Source organism: Balaenoptera acutorostrata, chromosome 3 (genome assembly GCF_949987535.1).
Source record: "Balaenoptera acutorostrata chromosome 3, mBalAcu1.1, whole genome shotgun sequence".
NCBI lineage: Eukaryota > Metazoa > Chordata > Mammalia > Artiodactyla > Balaenopteridae > Balaenoptera > Balaenoptera acutorostrata.
This window is the reverse complement of record NC_080066.1, coordinates 2,320,684-2,343,025: the sequence shown is the minus strand read 5'-3', so window position 1 is coordinate 2,343,025 and position 22,342 is coordinate 2,320,684. Positions and strand designations below refer to the sequence as shown.

Sequence of the window (22,342 nt, the reverse complement as noted above, 5' to 3'; positions counted from 1 at the left end):
TAAAATCTTTGCCCAGAGCCATCACAAAAAGGACAAAATTGTCTGATTTCCACATTGTCTTTCTGTCTTCCGTCAATTAAGTTGGCTGACCTTGAACGAGCCCATTTGGTGCTCACTCTTTCCAGTTGTATAACAAGGATGGCACTGGCCTGGGAGCACAGAGGTCACTGCCAGCACTGAGGCTTTACGGTTGTCTCCCAGGAACGCTATTCCCTCTGCCGGGCTGGGAAATGGGGATAGCTGAGCCGGCGGCAGTATTGGGCAGCGGTTAGAGCTTTGCCTCCTAGAGTGGGAGAGACTTGGCTTAGATGCTGGCCCCTCTCCGGGCTCAGAGCGCCTCCTCCTCTGATGGAGGTCGGCTGTGAGCATTGAACCAGCTAGTTGGCCGCCATCAACCAGACCTACACACCAGGTCAGGCTTGAACTGAGTCAGCACAAAGATTGTCTAAGGGATTTGGGACGGGATCACGACCGTGATTCCATCTCAAAATCAGGAGAACGTCAACATTCTTATCAAAACAATCATCTATCGTAAAGACAACACGAGCCAGAATGAAGCCTTTCCGACGTGGACCCAGCTGCCTGGAGGGATGAGCGTTGGCCGGCGTGTGTGGTGACCCCGGGGCTCATGGTGTGAGAGGTCAGGCTTGGGAGGAAGCCAGCACCGCTCCGCGGCCTGAGGGTGGGCGAGGGCCCTGTGTAACCATCCGTCCAGCTGAGGAGGGGCTGGGAGGCAGACGGGTGAGGGGAGAAGTCCTGCGTGAAACCTTTTCACTTTTCCGTAGAGCGAGGACTCTAATGGTAAAAAGTGAAAAGAATCACTTCCTTTTCCTCAGGCAGAGGATGACACCTCTTAAAGAGTTTCTCCTAACTGTTCCCTCGGGGACTAGATCCAAGGCCCCTTTTGTGCTCCCTGTTTAGACTTGATGTTTCAATTGGGAACACTTAGCGCTGCAAGCACCGGGAACTTCTGATTGTCCACTGTATCTGAAAGCTGAAAGAGCAACTCTCTTCCCAGCAAGCCCGAGGCTCTGGCCCCATGATGGGGTGGCCGTGGCCGTGGCCAGCCTGGGACTGCGCAGCTGGACCGTGCAGGGGCCGGGCAGAGACGCAGATCCCTTCCTCAGGCCACAGGCACGTCTGTTTCCCACCGAATGGCCCAGCCCCGGGGGTCCTTTCTCAAAGGCTGCCTTATTACTGGGGCTCCCTGCTATTTTACAGGGCAGCTGCTCCGCCCTGGCCCGTTCTTCCACCCACAAAGCTCATGCCCTGCTCTTCGTGAGGTTGTCCTGTCGAGCGCTAAGAGATGCCCCTTGTTATTCCCAAGGGGCTGGGACGAAGCACAAACGAATTACAGCCACGAAGACTTCAGCCGGATTTTCTTGTCCAGTACGCTTCACGTGGATGGGAGACTGTGTTTCATCTAAGAAGCAGTAAACAGGGGAATGAGGTTCTAGAGAAATTTAAAGGGAATCTAGAGAGTTCTGACATTCCTGAGACGAGGAAACATTTCGCTTTGAAGTTTCAGGTCACTAAGCGGGACTGAACCCCAGGAAGCTGACGCTGGTGGGAGTGTCCTGGCCTAAGGACAGGTGCCCCAGGCTGGTCCGACACTCCTGCTACTTGGCTGGGAAGCCCTGGCACTGGGAAGACAGCTCATTACTTATGTCTCCGTCTATTACTTGCCTCCATGTGGAGGCCCCATGATGAGTTGCACTGACATCAAGAAAAAAAGTTTAAGGGGGAAATATACCGGATAGTGACAAGCTGGGAAGGCTGGAGGACTCCTAATGTTCGTAATGTTCACTAGAGTTTTCCTGAAAATGAGGTTGGGTGGGAAAAGAGTGGCCTGTCCCCGGGCTTGGCTCACTGGCCAGCTGGGCTCTGGGCATCGTCAAGGCCACCAGCAGCAGGGTTTTCAGATGTCCTACAGAGCATGTGGCGGTCCTAGGGCGTCTCAGAGATTCAGATCCAGGAACTCCAGTATCCGCCCAGGAAACGGTCTTCTCTGCAAACGCACCAAGCCTGAGAGCGGGACATAACACGCCTATCGCGTTCCGTCAAGTTCAGGACCAGCTTATTTCCATCAAGTTCAGGACCAGCTTATTTCTATCAAGTTCAGGACCAGCTCATTTCCATCAAGTTCAGGAGCATCTTCTGGTCCAGCAAGTTTTCAAGGAATGGGACATAAATGGAGAGGCGTGTGCTTCTCACCCACTAAGGGTAGGTCCAGGATTTGTGGGACCAACGCTCATTCAATTCAGAAATAAGGAAAATAGTACCACATCGTCAGTGCAGAATCAGGGGCAGGGCCTTGGAAGGCACTTGTACATGGCAGAGACTCTGAAGCTTAAGCGCTTCTAACTTCACAGTAGATTATCTCTGTCCCCTGCCGCGGTTATCAGCAGAGGGCAGTCGGGTTGCTCACTGCAAACTCACCCTCTGGTCATGGAGTCACAGAACACAGTGACAATGGCCCTTGGTGGCCTGAACAGGCTGTGGTTTCCCCCAGCAACTAAGGCAGCTCCTAGAGTCTCTGTTTCAGAAAATAAAGCCAAGAAGGCGCACGTCCCACGTCCTCCAAGTGCACACCATGCTCCCCAGGGGACAAGTTTCTTGCACCCCTGCCTCTCCCGGGGCCTGGCCGAGTGCCGGCACAGAGCCAGCTCATGGCTGAACGGATGCTGAAGTGAAGAATTAAATTGAAGGAAAAAGCCCAGATCCCCAGGTGAGAGTGAAATTCCCAGACTGGGCTCGGAGGTGAGGGGCAATTCCCTGCCTGGGCCTACGAGACAAGTGTGTTCCTGCCTTGCCTGCAGTGGGACGATAAACCTCTCCCTGTCTGTCAAGGAGAGGGCTTCTCCTGGGTGGTGTCCAGGGCCACCAAGGAGCCCTTAGGCCTGGACTTCCGGCACGTGGGCATTTTTCTCCCCAGAGAAGGTGCGCCGGAGAGGCTTGCAGACGTAACCCAGCTGTCGCCCCTCAGCTTCCAGCCCCTCACCCCTGGCTCTCCTGCTGAGTTTGGACCAGGAGGCCCCTTCCTGCTCCTCCTCGAGATGGTGGCTGGACCAAGTGCTTTCCACTGGGGGAGACGGAAAGATGAAGGTCTCTGCCCCAGCCTATGAGCTGACAGGGCCTCGAGCCAGAAGTCAGTGCGTGGAAGGAAACCTCGTGCAGGGTCAGATTTCGTCTGGTAGAAACTGGGACGATGGGGGGGAGCTTGGACATGGGGGTGGAGGCGTTGTCGACAGCAAAGGCTTCAGGCGGGGCTAACCTCTGTCCACAGGCTGGACGAGGGAGGGCGTCACTGTGTGCCGAGCCCAAGCGATGGGTGAAGAAGGGTGTTCCCCGGGACACTGACGCGAAGAGCCACTGTGCCGGGAAAGAGGGTCAAGTGGGCTCGGGGAGTGGCAGACGCCATCGCCTGCTGGGACATCAGTCGTGTGTGGAGTGCATTAACGTTGGAAAAGTCTTACAGCTGAATGAGCAAAACCAAACAACGTTCACTCTGCCAGCGTTTCCCAAATGTGCTGGTCACGGCACCCTTGTTCGGGTCACACCACGGACACGCCGCGGGCGACACTGGAGCTGAATCGAGGCTGGGGAAGGGACCGGCTGAGCGGGAGGGTGGCTCTGTGTGGCTTCGGCCGGATGGAGGGACGGGGTGGGGTGTGCAGAACACTCACTGAGCCTTGGTGGTCAGGGCTCTGCTCTGCAGTCGAAGGCAGGAGTCTGTAGGGGCACCTTGGGGAAAAGGTGGGGCACAGACGGTAAAAAATTAAAAAACCCTCAGGAAGTAATGCGTATCTTGCTTGGGCAAGAGATATGGGGGAAACAGGGTCCCACTCTGTGAGGTCAAGAAAAGGGAACCCATGGGGAGACTGAGAACCTGCTGAAAAAGATCTATTAGGATGACAGGTGTTCCCAGGATGGGTGTTATTAGGATGAGGGGTGCTAATGATACACTTAAAATATGACTATGATTATTTACTATATTATTACCATGAGTGGTGATACTAACGTTTATCTGAAGCTGTATTGTTTGCAAGGTTATTTAAATCTCCTTGGATCCACAGAAAAACTCTGTGAGATGAATGATGGTCCTTAACGTTATTCACTCTTGGGATGAGATAAGTTGAGTAAGTTGCTGACATTCACTTCAGCAATAGATGCTGGAGCTTGGACTCAAGCCCTGGGCTCAAAGTTTCTGGTCCGTTCTTTGGGAGGAGCCAGCAGTTCTGTGGCCCTCTGGCTGCCCTTCTTGGAGGACGACCAGCAGGAGGGGGCCAGGGCCCTGGGATCCCTTTGGGGAGGATCAGAAGAAAGGCTGCCCGGGTCCTTGGCGCTTGAGCTGCCATGTTGCCCAGAGCCAAAGGCACAGAGGTGGTAGGAAATTGTGCCCCGTAGAGGTTCCCCTAAAAGTTGGGGATGGCCAGGGTGCGAGGCCAGAAAGACAGTTCTTTTCCCTCACATTTACCTCTTTGGTCCCTGCTCAGCCAGAAGAAGCAGTGAACAGGGCTCCGACCTGTGTAGGGTTTTCTAGCTTTGGAGAAAAGGCACAAACATCTGCCCTAATTATATATCAGGCTTCTCCCAAAATTGGAAAGGCAGAGTGAAGAAGCCTGGATCCATTTTCAAGCTGTCTTATAGGGTTGTTCTGGGGTTCTGAGACCCTAAGGCGACGAGCTGATTCCAGGTATTCAGCCCCAGGGCCCTGAGCTGCAGGTGGACCCAGGGCGAAGGGAGGGGTCCACGTTTAATCCCACCCCAGCCTTGAGTCACGTGTGGATCTTGAAGCCAACGTGGGAAAGCTGTAGCTGCAAAGACCATCTGGAGATGATCCAAAGCCGTGAATCACCCCCAGGGAACAATAGGGCTGATCCACAGGCCACCTGGGGCACGTTCAGATGCTCTGAGTGATGGATGGGGTCACAGAGCAGAGCGAGGGGCAAGCCTCAGGGCTCACAGGGGGAAGATCCAGAACACAGAGGGGCTGAAAGCAGAGCACGTCGGGACGATGGGAAGCAGCCCGGCGGGAGTGGGATTGCACTGAGAGGAGCTCAGCTGGAGGGGAGGGACCCAGAGCCAAGAAGTGCCTGGGGTGGGGAGACAGCTGAGTGTGCTCAGGAGGAGAGGACCAGCGAGGTGAGGCCTGTGGGCTGAGATGAGACAGAACAAGTGAGACAAGCAGGCGGAGGGCACGGTAGGGGCGATGGAGTGGGAGCCCCGGGGAGCCCCTCTTGGGCACCGTGCTGGTGGGCAGCACCCCTGGCCAGGGAAGGCTCATGGGTCACGGCCAAGGGGGCAACAGTTTGGCCTCCCATCACCAGGAGCGATGGGGCAAGATGTCGTGAATGCATTTTCTAGAACACCCGGTCCACTTGATGTCGACCCGCACCCACTCCTCAGGCCAGAGAAGGAAAACTCTTGTGGGTGATTCCGAGGGTCCTGCCTGGGGAGCTCTGCACCCATCAGCTCCCGGGTCAGCCCACAACCTCCTGCTTGTCAGCCCTGACGGCCCAACTTCTCCTCCAGGAAACCGTGCAGACCCCCTTCCAGCAGACACTCCCTTACGAGGGCATCCCTATTGTGTCTGTACCTTCTCAGCAGCCTTGCGTCCCATACCAGGCTCACCTGCCCCAAATCCCCTTCTGATTGTACCGCCTGCCTGCCTGGAAACGAAAAGTGATCCACAAGGTGAAAATAAGGCAAAGTAGAGATGCGGGTCCTCTCAGTGTCATGCTGGAGCCTGATCCAAAGGCCCTTCCAAGGATGATTCAAAACCCATGCCTTTGCTGGGCTAACGCTTTGCTACAGATCGGGACCTCAATTCACTGAAGTTACTTGGAGATTTATGTCAGAGAGTGATGCAAATTATTTCCATCGGATAGAAAAGACAACCCCAAATGGTATGGCTATATGGACATAAACCAGTTTAGAAAACTCTAACCTGGTGTCTAATTCCACACGCTTTCTTCAGTGGCTGTAAATACTGTACTTCAAAGGCTCTTTAAATCAGCTCGTCTGTTTGTTTTCTCATTAACGAGTTAAATAAATCTTTGACACAGGTGTATTCTGTTTTTATGCGTTTGTGTTTTTAACATTTGGGAAATTTGACACTTTTAGAGATTGTTTCATAGAAAGGCCCAAATGGGCTTCCTTGTTGAAGCCCATTAAACGGTGTCGCCCCCAGGAGAGTACCGTGTTCTGCCTGGTCCCAGGCATGCGCTTTCCTGGGTCCCAAAGTCAGTCTCCAGGAGCAAGAGAACGCTATCTCTGGTGCCTCTCTGGTTTTCTGGGGTTTCTTGGATTTTTGGTTTCACTGTTTCAAATTCTGATTCTATGTTTCTGCTTTTGTTTCTGGTCTGCATAACTTACAGTCTCTTTCCACTGCTGGTTCCAGTGAAACCCGTTTTTATCTTGGGTCACTAGTTGGCCTTGACATTCCCCTCATGCGTCAGGAAACTCTGGGTCCGGGCCACACTGTCTTCAAGACTGGTGGGTGTCTGACCACTCGGCTGGTCTCCACTGCACAGGGAGAGAGCACCTTGTGTATTTGTGGATTTGGTCTGTGCACAGCTGCTAAGTTAAGCCCCCTTGGTGAAAGCAGGGATTGGAAATCTGGCTTTATGGGCTGATCTCTTGGTGACCCAGTATGGTCTGTTGGGTTGGGTGGATGATGGGAGAATCTAGTTTGTTAATTTTTTGTTGTTTGTTTATCTATTAGGAATCAAATCGATTAAGAAAATATTTCACGCCCACTGGAAAGGAGAACGGCTCTTTGAGAACTGGACAGGTGAGTTTCACTATTTCTGTGTTTACCTTTGACCTGCAGCTCAGAGTATAGAACTACAGCTGCAAGTTCTCGGTGGGTCTGTACATCTGTCATTGAGAACAACCTCTGTTTCTCGTTGCGTTCGTGTGAAATATATTCTGGACAATATTAATAAATGTGAGGATATAAATTTGATGATGTATTTTCTAAAAGAAGTTCTATTCAGATTGGTTTATAGAGAATTGTGTACACTTACCTATATCTAATATTCCCTGAATTTCTAGAAAATAAAGAAACTGAACTTCTAGTACTTTAGATGTGCTGGTCTTCTAAGGAAAAAAAAAAAGGCCCTCTTACAGAAACTGCTAGTTCAGAAATCTTTTAATTAAGAATCTCAGTTCACATAAGCAAGGTGAATTGGTAAATAAATCAAACTGGTTTAATAATTTTGGTTTAAAAACCAGCTGCATGACTTCTCCTCGATTTTATAAGCTTGAACTACAATACAAGGATACATTTTACTTAAAGATTTGGATTTGTTTTCTCATGAAGAGACTACTTATAATGTAAACTTCCTGAGTTTTTTTTTTTTTTTTTTTACTGGCTTCCTGGTCAGGAAACTAACATTACTGGTCAGGAAACTAACATTACTTCTATATAATGTTTAAGTTAAGAAAAGTATAAAATTACATGTTCAACTCATTTGAATTCTAGTTCTGACAATTTTTATATCAACTTTTAGTATATTCTATAGTGTGTCAGCTTAAAATATAATTCTCAAAATCCTTCGTTAACCTAAAACCTTGAATTAATATTAAATCAAGGTAATTAATGGACAGTTTTTGGATGCCTGAACAATTTTTTAAATAAGATAGACTGTTGAAACGCTGGTCCAACTGTAGTTTAGAATATACGGCCTCCTTTTAACCAGGATAAATTAGGCAAAGTAATTGTGCAACCAAGGTCATGCCTGGAATGTCACCATTAAAAATTTTTATTTTATCAGATATGTATGTACATATATCTACATAATTTCTATATAGATATATATAAAATTTTTTTAACAAGGAGCCTGTATTTTCATTTTGGACTGAGTTCTGCAAATTATATAATCAGTTCTGTATGTATTTGTGTGCATGTGCGTGTATGTATGTGTGTACATACACATATATGTATTCATATCTTTGCTTGTTATTGTTATATATAACAATATATATAAGCTGTTCCTTTGGGTTTTATTTATCAAACATGTTCATTTTCTGCCATTTTATAAAATCGTGTAAGGATGTAGGTAGCTGTAGGGGATCCTAGTACGTGTGTTTGTGAGATTTGCGAATCTGCTGAAATACTTGTGTAGGACAGAGAATTTTCAATTACTTACCTCTAAGTTTTCTCTCTGGTTCAAGTTATAGTTTATATGAATATATAATCAATATAATATGTTTATCTGAGACTGTATGAGGAATAATAATGGCAAAGAAACACAACTGTATGTGCAAAGTAATAAAATGTGTTTTTGCTTTTCAAGGGAGAAAGAGGATAGCTTTGTATTGAAGTGTCAGGTGGTTCCAGAATGTGAAGGAGTTTAGTAAAGGGTAGAATGCTAGTGGCTGCAGCACCTGTGGAAGGTGTGGGTGGAGGTGATTGATTTGCCTTGGATTATAATACCTGGAAATAACAAATCTAAAAAAGTGTAAGAGTGTGTTTGAATTTGCCAAACTCTACTCAGTTCTCATGGGTTTATCCATAAGATAATTTTATTAAAAGTTCTGTGACTCCCTTCCTGGTGATAGACCCATGTAAAACTAGAATTTGGTTTCCTTTCTGTTAAAATGACTATAGGTCTTAGAATATTTTATCTGCTCATAATAAGCAGTAGCAAAAGATCTTTCTTTACCTTTATCATAATTTTCCTAGGCAAGCGAGATGCCATATGTTAGGAATAACTTTTTGTTATTTTTGTTATTTGTGCTGACTTATTTCTGTTATTTGTGCTGACTTTTATCTTGATTATTTTTAGAATTTCAAAGTTCCTCACATTTGAAAGAACTAAGATCCCTAACGGTTGTGTTATCTTCTCAGTGTATTTCGAAATATCATATTGTCATTTTGATAAATAAGTAGTCAAGCTAAAAATCACATTTTTCCTAGGTAACTATGATCCTTTCAAAATCCCCTCTAATAACTTTAAAACTTAAATGAAAAATTAAATTTTGCCCCCCGCACTATTTAATATTTTTTAATTTCAAAATAGATTTTATACCTAAACTATGTATGTTATTTCCCAGAAGGTCCCTGGGCAATTACAAAGATTCATTCTTTCATATTATATACAGAGGGATGATAGAAATAATTGGGTTTGTTTGTATGTTGTCTATTTGGTAAATAGGTCAACACTATAACAAGAGCTACACAGGAAGATTGTCAAATGAAAAGAGAACTCAGGTTGCCCAGGTTAATCTTCCACAGGTAGTATGTTATTAATATAAATATGTTTCAGAGATTTGACATTTGACAGGAACTCCTGCAGGTCTGCCAGTACTCTCACTGCCTATAATACATCCCTCCGCTGAAGGTAGCCACGAACCAGAGCCCTGTGGACCAGTGAGGTTATTACACTTAGTAACTGTAATAAATTAACCATCACTATTCAGAGTTTTTCTCAACAGGTGGTTTTTGCTTTCCCCTCATATTTGCTGGAATTTTCTATAATATCCAGGTTAGCAATTGGATCTTTAACAAAGGATAGTCTCAAAGCATTAGTGGAAAGGCTTATAGCAGGTACACAAAACTATTGATACTTGGCAAAATACACTCATGCGTACAGGTATGGGAGTTTAATTAAGGTGGCATCACTTACACAACTCTGACAGCTTGTATCAGACAAGAGTCACATTTCTCAGCTCTCTCCAGTCCAAAAGCAAATAACTTTGCGAAAGCAGCTTGCTGACCCATGAGCCAGTGGTACAAGAATTAGTTAAGAGAACTGAATGAACAGATGAAGGAAATTTAATTGTGTGGGTTTTTTTTAAGGATTATTGAAATTGTTTTTAATATTTTATCATTTGATGTCTGTATGGGGGAACTCTTCTTTTTTGTGGTAAAATATACATAACAAAATTACCATGCTAACCATTTTAAGTGTACAATTCCATGGCATCAAGTACATTCACAATGTTGTGCAACCATCACTACCGTCCATCTTCAGAGCTTTTTCATCATCCCAGACAGACGTTCTGGACCCGTTAAACAATAACTCTTACCACCCCCATCCCAACCACTGGCACCCACCATCCTACTTTCTGTGTTTGTGAATTTGACTACCCTAGGTGCCTCATATAAGTGGTATCATACAATCTCTGGACTGTTGTGACTGGCTTATTTCACTTAGCATAATGTCCTCAAGGTTTATTCATGCCGAAGCATGTGTCAGAATTTACTTCCTCTTTAAGACTGAAGAATATTCTGTTGTATGGATAGACCATGCTTTGTTTATCCATCCAACTGTCCGTGGACTTTTGGGTTGCTTCTTCCTTCAGGTTCAGAAGCCGTCTCTTTCCCCATCGTTCTGACAGGTTAGGCAGGCTTGTCTTTTCCATAATCTATGAAGGTTGTAGATTTCCTTTATCTGCCAGGGCCGGCTATACTGGGGTTTACATAGCTTGCACTAATTTCCAAGCTCACTCATCCTCAGCTCATAGAATGTTAGAGCTCAGTGCAAGGCCTGCCTTCCCTCGGTTATAAAGAGAAGCTGAAGCTGAAAGAGAAAAGGTTTAGGTAGATATGATAGAAATACTGTAATTTATGTCCGGCCGTGTATTGACATACGATCTCTTCCTGTCCATGTATCTTTTTTCCATATGTTTGCATCTTAGACTGTATGTTCCAAGGCTATAGGGACCATATGTATGATTTCTCTCCCTGCATCTTTACTGCTTCCCCAGAGGTGAACGGGTGTCGTGTAAGTACTTTTCGATGGGGATGAAACAAAGGAAGAAATGTTTCTGGAAGCAGACATTCTGGAAATTTCCAGAGAACTCTGTTCAGAGGTCAGAAGGTAACTATTCCTCTGTCTGAAACTGCTTTAAAGAACCCTCCCTCCCTGGGGAGATGATTCAGCTCACCCCTGCCTTTAAGCTTGGCCCAGATGCCTCCCTGAGGCTCTGCTTGGGGAAGTATTATCAGTGTCACTACCTAGGAAGATTTTTGCTTGGAGCAAAAATTTTTGTTACTTTTGGCAGATATAGCTAGAGAATGGCCAAGAAAGGATGTGACACGCAAATTCAGCAATTTAATTCTGAAAACCCCGTGGTTTCAAGGCTGTTCATTTCTTGTTAGAGCTTTGTTTTTCCTCTTTGCTCTTAACAAGTGGACTTCCAAGGGGAATATTTCTTCTTACAAATTAAGGAAATTTTCAGAGCCAAATTTCAGGTCTTTCCTGATCTAAAATAAAAAAACAATGAAAGGATAGTGGGCTTGGCTTTGAATAGTAGCCAGGGACACTACCCAAAAAGATGACTATTATCACACTTCCTAACAAAGCAATGCTATTTTTGAAAAATAAATTCTTTTGTTATTGAGGAAAATCTAACACTTTTATGGAACCTCTACTTGGAGGTTCTCGTAAACATAATTTTAACTTTTAGAGGCGATGGGAACGGCACAATGCAGGGAACAGATTTCTTTCTAAAGCAAATTTGGCAGCAAAGCTAGAGATGCAGGTATGACGGTATTTGACCCCATCCTCCCTGAGGTCTCCTGGTGTAATGAACTTAACTCGGTTGTCCTTGACTCCTGGCTCCTTGTCACCAAGGGGAAAGTCACCGCTTGAGTCTCAGCTTCCTCTTTGGTGAGATGGGGTCATCACACCAAACTCACTGCAATGCTGGGAGGATCAATTAAACAGGAGGACAAGAATAGCTAATATTTTCTGAGAGCTTACTATGTGCCAGGCACCTATGTAAGGACTTAACAAATAAGTTAAGGACTTAACACATATTCTATCATTGAATCCTCACGACAACCTCCGATGCAGAAACTATTTTTCTTCACCATCTTACAGACCCCTATCTGTAAGACTGAAGCACAGAGAGGGCAAGTTACTCACTCAAGGTCTCACAGCTAGTAAGTGATGGAACCCATGGTCAAATCCCGGCCATCTAGCTTCAGGACTGTGTACCCAGACACTGGGCCATGTTCCATGCCCAGACTGCACGCGTGGACGTATCTAATACAATGTCAAATATAGAGAGTATTCAATTAATTTTAATTGGATCTGAACAATTCAAGCACAAACCTATCATTTCTATACAGTGCAGAGACCTCAGCAGCTAAATACCAGTACTATCTGTTCCATGAACGTAGTCGAAGAAAAATATCTTAATAAAAATATACATTATTAACAAAATGCCATGCTGTCACACCTGGGCTAAAATAAATTCACAAAAAACCTTCAAATGATAAAACTACCTCTTGGGCATCAGGTGATGCTTCCTTCTGTTCGCTGGATCCCAACTTCTGTATCCCTTCTTCTCCTACCACACCTCCTGATGAACAGCACTTTCTCAGTAAAAAGCTGTCTTGGATGATATATGCATTTCTGAGTACCCGTTTGGCTATTTATAAATAGAGTTGACCTTTATTTATGTTCCACTTATCTTTGTCCCCTATGTACAGGACACCATGCCAGGTGGATCTTAAAAAGATAAGGAAGATAAGGCAGGTCCAACGGGAAGCTTAAATCTTTGTGACAGAGTTATAAGCCTATGCAGAGAATTTAATGTACTAGCTTATGCCTTCTTTGTAACCTATATAAGCTTACATGCTCTGAGCTGCTCTGTGGTACCACGGGGTCGCCCTCAAAGAAAGAGTTTCGTTTGACTGCAGTCAAATCTCTTTGAGTTCCACTTCTTCTCCCTAGGGACACCACCAGCTCTTTTCTCTTGGGACTTTATGAAAAGATAACAAAAGGGATTGGTTAAGTTGAATCTGATCTGCTTTATAGTTAATGGAGAAGCTACTGCTATTTTTTCATCCGGTTGTTATTATCTACGATGTGCAGGGCCTTTCAGATACAATAAGAGCCAAACAGAGCTCCCGCCTTCAAGAAGCCTACAGTCTGGGGCAGGGATGCCCCAAGCCGTGACCCGGGAGCTCAATTTGGCCCTCCACCTGTTTTTGCAAATAAAGTTTTATTAGAACCAGCCACACCCATTCACTGAAGGATTATCCGTGGCTGCTTTTGCAGCCTTAACAGCAGTTAAGTAGTTGCAACAGAGACTTTAGGGCTCAAAAAACCTAAGATATTTCCTATCTGACCTTCCACAGAGGAAAGGTTGCCAACCCCTGGTCTAAGGGGAGAGTCCTATGAGAAGTGTTATATAACTGGCATATTATGTAACTCGTACATTAACCAAGTAGGATTATGATATATAACCACAACACAATTGTGTTTTAAGATTTATTCAGTGGGAGAAGTTATTCTCCTGTTGCTGGATTAAAATTTGAGCTGTCTTGTGACTGTTTAAAAAATTTTTCTTAAATAATAAAATTCTGCCCATCATTTTAAGTTGTAAAATACAGTTCCCATTCTTGATGGCTAATCCCATGTAACAATAAAAGTGTCCAACATCATGCCAAGTTGCAATTCCTTTCCTGCTGGTGGCCTGCCTCTTGGGAAATGGTTTCTTCAGTCTTTGTCCCCCAGCTTTTGTCTTTCTGGGGCTGGTGCAGGCTCGCAGGGAGGGGGGAGTGTGGAGGACGGGTCATGGGAGTAAAGAGAGTTTTTACTTAACTGACACGGTCATGACATGGCTCTGGGCTTTCTGAAAGTTGGCAGCTGTTGAAAGCTCTTTATCCTGTGGGGCACTTTTGAGGGTTGTTTGGAGACCCTGTGTCTCACGCCCCCAATGCCCACTCCAGAGATCTCGTACCTGGGTGGATCCTTCTCTGCTTTAGTTAAAGTTTGATAACTTGTCCTAAGCTGACATCGTTGGGCTGCTTTTGGTCTTGCCCACGTCAGGTCCACGGAAAGCCTCTCATTCCATCTGTCCCAACAAACTCTGCACACGCAGGCTGATCCCAGAGCCTCCACCTCTGTTCTGATCGGCCCGTCAGCAACTAGCGAGGCTATCTTCTCACCCGTTTAGATTTCTCAGTGGACAGTCAGACAACAGCCTAGCCTACCATGTCCCCCACCCCCAAATCCAGGGACACTCCTGAAGTCTCTGGGGAGCACCTGGAGCCACCTGTTCTCTGCAGGTGATGGGGACACCCCCCCCCCACCTTTCCTGCTTTGCGGGGAGGCCTCCTAGCACAGCTTTCTCCAAAGAAATTGTTCTCACATATCCTCCTTCTTCGAATCGACTTTTGACTTATTTTAGAGCCTCAGAGTGAGGGCTGGGACTTGAGAGTTTAACCAGTTTTCGGTTAATCCTTTTTACAAGTTCCCACTTGGAAACTGGTACTTATTGGATCTTGGTGAGTCAGTCAGAACTTCCAATTTCATATACTATACAGTTAGACTGAAGGTATTCTGACCAAGCAAGAAACAGGTAAATCAAGGTGAAGTTGGATCCAGAGCTGAGTCCGGTTTCTAAGATAAAGAAGAAGAGAAATGAGGGCACTGCATTTCCATACCTGTGAGATGAGGGCTGGAAGCGCTTTTATCTACATTCTAGAGGTCAGGGTGACTTCATTAGTACAGAAGACTTGCGAGTATACGTCCGAGGGAACTGGCACTCGGTTATCTCTTGAGGGCAGGATATTAAGGCGGAGTAGACCTACTTGCATTTTTGAAAGTTCACTGTGGCCACAGTTTGAAGGGTGGATTGAGGGGATGGAGGTTGGAGACCCAGGAGAGGTTATTACGGTAACCCAGCCGAGAAATCATGAAGAGGTAAATCGCTGCCCTGGCGCTGGGAATGGAGAGGAGAAGGCAATGGTCAAAGCAGTTCAGAGGCAATCCCTCCAGTAACAGATGATAGATTGGGTGTCCAGGGAGGGGTTAAAGGTGATTTTAAGTTTCTGCCTTGGGCAAATGGGAGAACTGTAATCCTGCCCACTGAGATGCAAAAGAGCAGATCTGTGGGGAAAAGGCACCTATTTCTTTGATGGCCAAGGAGGGCGTTTATGGAAGAAAGGCAGTGAAAAGATATCATGGAATGGGTTAGACTAGGTTAGCTGAACCAAAATATCCAGAAGGGAGGAAATTCTGAGTAAGGCTTAAATCTTAAACTGGAGTCTGTATTAATTCTTTATACCAATAATTGCCCATCGGAATGTGGTCGCTTAATCTTCACTGTAGAAGATAAAATTACGGTAGTACTGTTAGATTATTGTGAGCTCGTGACTATTAATCCTATCTGGTAGTAGGAGGAAATGACGTTAAAAACTACAGGGCTTCCCTGGTGGCGCAGTGGTTGAGAATCTGCCTGCCAATGCAGGGACGCGGGTTCGAGCCCTGGTCTGGGAAGATCCCACATGCCGCGGAGCAACTGGGCCCGTGAGCCACAACTACTGAGCCTGTGCGTCTGGAGCCTGTGCTCCGCAACAAGAGAGGCCGCGATGGTGAGAGGCCCGCGCACCGCGATGAAGAGTGGCCCCCGCTTGCCGCAACTAGAGAAAGCCCTCGCACAGAAACGAAGACCCAACACAGCCAAAAAAACCCCCACAAAACTACAGATAAAAAAAGGGTGCCGTACTAATCCTTCTACTAAGTCTCTTTCTTTGCATTGTTTTCTATATTCTTTTTCATCTGCACACTCATTCCTCTTTTACATCAAGCTCCCCTGGGAGACTATAAATCACTAAGGCTTCCGCCACATACCCACCCCAGGGACAGGCACATGATTAGGACAGCCAATTAGAATACCCCAGCCCTCTTGCACCCCGTGATTGGTTCAGGGGTAAATCTGTGTCCCAAGCAGCACGAATCAAATTCTTCCCTTTGGTGGCTGTAAGGATGTTGGAAAAGAGCATCTGTCTTTCTGCCAGGACTGCTAAGCATTGCAGGGGAAGAATCTGTGGTTGCTGGGTACCATTTTGTCTCCTCGGATGAGAGCTTGAAGCAAACTCCAGCTCTCAGTTTCCCAGTTACACTAGCCAATACATTTCTCCTGCCCCTCCTCTAAAAAGTTTCTTCATGTAGTTTGAGATTTTTTTCACTTGCGAGAGAGCTCTGACAACCTTCCTTTGTGTCAGTGGACAAAGTCTGTGGCCCTCCCATGTATCATTGCATCATTCCTTTTTATAGCCAAGTAATATTCCCCATTTTGGTTATCTATTTATCAGTTGATAGACATTTGGGGTGTCTCCACTTTGAGGCTATTATTAAAAATGCTGCTATGAATATTTGTGCAGATGTTTTAGTGTGGACATATGTTTCAGTTCTCTTGGGTATCCATCGAGGAGTCAAATTGCTGAGTCACGTGGTAACTCTATGTTTAAGCTTTTGAAGAACTGCCAAGCTGTTTTCCAAAGTGGCTGCACAATTTTACATCCCACCAGCAGTGTGTGAGGGTTCAAATTTCTCCACATCCTCACCAACTCTTATTATGATCTGTCTTTTTGACTTTGTCATCCTATTGGGTATGAAGTGGTATCTCACTGTGGTTTTGATTTACATTTCCATGAGGGAATATCTTCATGTGCTTATTGGCCACTTGTAAACATTTTCTTGAAAAATGTTTAATTCTTTGTCCATTTTAAAATTGAGTTATTTGCCTTTTTATTGTTGGGTTGTAATTGTTCCTCACGTATTCTGGATACAAGTCTCCTATTACCTATAGGATCTGCAAATAAATAAGTTCTCCTATTCTGTAGGTTACTGTTTTACTTTCCTTATTGTGTTCTATGAAGGACAAAATTTAAAAATTTTGATGAAGTCCAATTTATTTATCTTTTGTCACTTGTGCTTATGGTATTATATCTAAAAAAAACCATTGCCTAAACCAAGATTACAAAGATTTACATTTATGATGCTTTCTTCTAAGAGGTTTAGAGTTTTAGGTCTATGATCCGTTTTGAGTCAGTTTTGCACCCTACTGCATCTTGCCTCTCTCTCTTTTTGTGCTTGTCCAATTGCACGATGATTTCTGGTACACAAGCATCCTAGGTATATTTTTTTGAGAATGTTAAAAAATATGGATGCCCAAAAGGACTCTGAGCTTAAATAAACTCAGAAAAGTTTGCACAGTAAATTCCCCTCTTCGAGATGCATGGTATGTACTTGCCCTCTGAAGGCTTGAAGCAGACAGCAGTAGAAGAAACTTGTGTTTCAGTTCGTCTCGTGCTTGCAGATACCACAGTCTGTTGGATGCTGTGTTGTGCCCCCCAGATGTCCCCTTGGAGGAGGACTCACTGCCCAGCTTCTGGCAGTGCCCTTGAGGGCACCCCTCAGCTGCTGGCCACCTTTGGTGATTGGCTCTGCTGAACTGAGCTACCTTGTCCAAGGTCTTGCTTCCTTCCGGGGATGGGCCACAGGCAAACAATGATTGGCCTGAGGGTGTAAAGGCCTGGCTGCTTCCCCACACTCAGGACAGCCTTGCAAGCTCACCTCATCTTCACCATCCCTGCAGCCCCATCTGAGGCCTCCAATAAGACTGCACTGCCCCTCGCCCTCCGCGTCTGATCCTGCTTCCAGCCCGCCCCTTCTCTTCCGCAGGCGTCAATCCTAAGAGCATGCCCTCAGAATCTTCTTCTGTGCAAAAGTGCACCTCAGCAGCTGCTTCTAGAACCCAACCTGTGACCAAAAAGAATTTCCCAAACATATTAGAATATGGAATCTTAATTTGCATGAAACACCTACCCCCTGGGGAACATTCAAGAACACAATTTTGGGAAATGTAAATCCAGCAGAGGCAAGACTTGCAACCAAAAGAGCTGATGTGTATTCAGACTTGTCTGTTGACTGGCTATTTTGATCTTGATCAAGCTTCCTATTCTGCTGGAGCTTCAGTCTATCATCAATAAAATGAGCACAATAAAATCCACATTCCAGGAATGCGAACAGGCCTACCAGTGCTTAGGTGATCTGTGCAAAAGGCTCCATGAAGCAGATATTTTTGCCTGGTTTATATACTACTCTGTCCCAAGTGCCTAGAACTGTGTCTGGTACGTAGTAAGCATTCGATAAATATTTGAATTCATTAAGTAAATAACACACATCAAACCTTGAAAGTTTTTATCGAGGCGTATTTCCAGTCCATATTGTTGAATCGGTCATTTGTGAAAAGAAATAGTGAAGATTATTTTCAAAAGATCTGCTTGCTGACCTTTCCCATACTGCCTGGGGAGCCATAAAAATATTGGCGCCATTACCGCTGAGGTTTCGTGGGCCACGTCCCACACACCTTTACGTGCAGCTACCAATTTAATTTGCTGATCTTTCCTGTAATTTTTGGTGTAGGTCATATTCTCAAGCAAATAAGCTAAAGAGTCACTTGCATTGACTATTGTATTAGAGTAAAGCAGGCCTCATAAAGTCCCAGTGAAATGAATTTTGAAGGCTTATTAATTTGAATTGTAAAACATCTTGAAGCTTACTGAGAAGAATCAAAATGCCATGCCATGTTGGCCTGCTGTAGCATGAACAGGACAAGGAAATTCCAGCTTCATTTAGCACATCCCAAGGCTTACGTTGTGAGGAGTAATTTCCTACTGGCAGTGGCATCAGAGAGCAACAGTGAACAGAATTCTTCAAGGCGGCATTGTCTGAGTTGGACTTTATGCATGATTTTGCTAAAAGACACAGTCTTTTCCCGTAGGAAGACTTCAGCTAACAGCAACAGGAGGCCTAACACCCTCCTAGAACCAGGAAAGGTTTGGGGTCTTGTTCTTGACTCTCAGGCATAATTTCGTGGGAGAAAAACACACCACCACAAACTTCTAGAAGAAGAACAAATAAAAGATGCATGTGGAGAGATCCCATCAAGTAGAAAAGGGACCCAGAAGGAGGCTACTAATTGTAGCTTGAGCTTGGAAAGACATCTCGAAGAAGCTGTCACCTGAACTGTGTCTTGAAGACTAAATATAATTTCTGATGGAGGGGTCATGAGGGAGCGGCATTCCAGGAACAGTACAAAGGGTACAATCTGGAAACCGATCGAGACAGGATACTGGCGCCAAAGGCTAATATGATGGGCAATGAGAATGCACCGATGGTGCTGGGAATTAAAGACTCACGAACATTTCATTACATGTGATTGGTCACTGAGTTAGGAATTATCTCTTCTAGTTCTCACAGTGTATCTCACGCCCCAAGTTCTCAGCCAAATTTTAGACCACTTGAGGGCAAATATAAAACCACATAGAAATAACTTATCTGAAGTTCAGGTTTCTGGCAGATTTGCATCTCCAGAATAAAACCTTGAGTGTCAAAATAACTGATAATGAAGGAGAAGGAGAGAGAGAGGAAAGAACAAGAGGAGGAGGAGGAGGAAGGGAGAAAAATGAGAGAGCAGAAAGGCCTCCAGGAAATCAGTAAGACCGCATTGCAAAGTGTGGGTTTTGGAGTGCAGCAATCTAGGCTGGCCTCCTGATTCTGTCACCTAATAGCTGTGGGGACTCACTAAGCCCCATCTCCTCCTCACCCGCCCAGGCGCGGCCCGGGGGGACCAGACAGAAATGCTCTCAAAGCCTCTCGTGTGTGACCTCGGTGGGGAGCGCTCAGCCTGTGTTACCTGCTCCGAGAAGCTGCCCGCTGCTCGCGTTACCTCCTGGTACTGAAGCTCGTGGCTTTTCTCACAAGACAAGTTCTTCTGTTCTCACTCCGTGTGCTGCCTGGACTCAGATGAGAGTTTTGCTCACCTCGCTTGCTGGGCGTTGGGTCCTCGGGCAAGGATGTTAACACAGGGAGGGTCTCCAGGAACCGTACACGATTGCCAAGAGGCCGGCAGGGGAGGGCGGGGCCCGCAACACAGACATGTGTCTACAGGACGCACTGCGCACGCTGGGCCACATCTTAAAGCATCAAGAGGACGCAGTCAATGTCGTAAGAGTGTCCGCGGGTTGGTATGAAAGGCTGAATTCCTTCATTCGGTCCAAGTACCTTCCATAACCAAAATATCAGGAATGACGTGGGGATGACAGAGATGAATGTGACACTTGTTTTAAACGGAGCTGGCAACAAGTCGGGCACTCTACACACAGCTCGGACATTTTCCATTCAAAACAGTCGAAATGAGCAAAAGTTTGAGTCATCTGAAAAAAAAGAAAGAAAACTTGCTTGCGGAGGAGGCTGTGGACGGCTGATTTCCCAGCAGCGTTTCACAATGAATCATCGGATCTGCTGTGCAAGGCGAGGACAAGGTGCTCGTGGGTTGATTGCCAATTGAATGGGTTCTGCTTTGCTTTTGTTTTGTGCAATACAACAGGTAAGCACCATTTTTTCCTCCATTGGTAACTCAACTTCATCGCGGAGAACGGGTCCTCCCTCCCCATTCCCTGTTCCAACTCCTGGCACTGTCGTCCTGAGCCTTCCAGACTGGAAATCGGGGGCGTCTTCAAGTCTTCCCTGCCCCTCACCACCTCGTCCAGATGGTCGGCCCAGTCTACCAACCCTTTTCTGTAACATTTTGTCCATTCGTCCCCTTCTCTTCATTCCTACGTAAGCAGGTAATTCTTTTCTACCCGGATGGTTGCAACAGCCTTTCAGAAGGCAGCTGTGCCCCATTATCCTTTAAATCCATTCAGTCCTACATCCTACCAGAAGATGTTCATCCGAGAATCCGGCTGGGACCCACACCCTGACCATCAGCGCCTCTCATAAGGCACTTCCAGCCACTGCTTCTCAGCAACAGGGTCAAGGCATGCTTCTCAGAAGTATTTTGGAAGGGGCAGTGTCACTTCTGGGCAGAACACTCAAGCGCTGGGGTGAGACCCTCCAGAGCTTTTCTTTTCCTTCTCCCACAGTGACCGGTGTGCCCCAGATGGCAGCAACCCCACCAGCCTGAGTCCTGGGGTGAGGACAGTGTGCAATGCAGCCTGCAGCTGGATGTAACATGCATGGCAAGTCCAGCTTGCTGTCTTAAGCCATCGGGGTTTAGTGGTTGTTTATTACAGCAGCAGCGCTGAGTCCATCCTGACTGATGCAACCCTCCCAAAGGCTTCAAAGAATCCCCGTTACTTCGAGACTGTCTTTGAAACCCCTTGACACGGCATTGAAGGACGCTTGATGCAGATCTGCCCTTCCTGCTTGCTCCCCCAAGATGTCCCTTTCCACACTCTGTATCTCAGTTAAACTGGACCCGTTTCTGCCCCCCAAGACTCTCTCCACCTCCATCCCTCTCCTCACAGGATACCCTCTTAATATGCTTTTACCCCATGCTTCCCACCACCAGTCAAATCCCTTGCCCATCCCTTAGTACCTCCCTCAAACATAATTTTTTAAATGTAGCCTTTGCTGATTTCTCCTGATGCCACCTTTGTCCCCTGCGAGCATCTCTGTTCTCTGTCGCCCTAATCGCTTTTTAAGGTCCTCGAGTGAGAAACCTGTCACCCTGGGCATTACATTATCATTACCTGGAAGCCAAGCTCAGAAGCAACACCATTCACTGCTCCTGGAGGGGATTCCTGTTGCTATGGGCTTTACCAGTGCGACGCCCCTAGCCCATGAGGGGCAGGTTTCCACCAGAAAAGCTCACTGTGGCTGATTCCTGGACAGTAAGGGATAAGTTTTTTCTCTGAGGTTTTTGTTTTGTTTTTAACAAGGAAGCTCTGGTCATGATGAATAAGCCCTTTAGAGGACACTATTTCTTTCCTTCTCTTTCTCACTTCCCCCAAAAAGAAGGGGTAAAAAAACCCTTGCAGGGTGAATGGAAGGTTTACGAGGATATCCAATTTTTCAGAATTTTCTAAAGCAGACCACAAATCAGTCTAACTGTTTCCAGTTGTGGGCTGATGAGTCTAGGTTCACATGTTCTCCGCCAAGCAGACTGGGTCAAGTTTTAGCCAAGTCTGCATATGGTTGGTGTTTGGTACATATTTGTGATAGATTGACTGAGTTCTGCGTGCCAGATCCAGCCGTTTCCAAAGTGAAAAAGAAATAACGATGGCTCTCTCTTTTCCTGTGTGAAAGAGTACAATGTGTACAATATTCCGTAGGTCCCTGGGACTGGCCTGAACGTCTTCCAGCGTAATCAGATCCCTGATTTGTTCACACTTACAGGATGTGGTAGGAAAGCAGAAGATAGAATGTTTCGATTCGACTCTCAGGCGCTAATTAGTCTCCGTGAAGCCCATGGTTTCTCCTGCCTCCTCGTTACCAGTAGGATCTTTAGAAAGGGAGGCCCTGACCTTCACAAGTGAACATCCATGTCCTGCAAGTCAGTGCTCGTAAAAGGAACCGACTGCATAAGCAGAAATCTACCGAAAGTATACTGAGAAGCTGAAAGAATTGGAAAATCTGAGAATCAGGTTGAGAGACGTCACTGCCACCCAGAAACATCTCATAGTGGACCAGCCCAGGGTGAGACCCACCATCTCCCCTGTGGGTCTGGGGTCTCCACTTGCTCCGCCCTCCTAGCTGGAACTGTGATCGCTCCTCTGCCCCTGGAACCTTGCTCAGTG

At 46.1% G+C, this 22,342-nt stretch overlaps 1 long non-coding RNA gene across 1 annotated transcript in view; it reads left to right on the top strand.

The window, feature by feature from the left end:
- Positions 1 to 22,342, top strand: part of LOC103011775 (uncharacterized) — a 39,461-nt gene that overhangs the window by 5,673 nt on the left and 11,446 nt on the right. Inside the window, exon 2 of the long non-coding RNA XR_009007359.1 lies at positions 6,728 to 6,796. This is a non-coding gene — a long non-coding RNA (uncharacterized LOC103011775). The remainder of the gene's footprint in view (positions 1 to 6,727; positions 6,797 to 22,342) is intronic.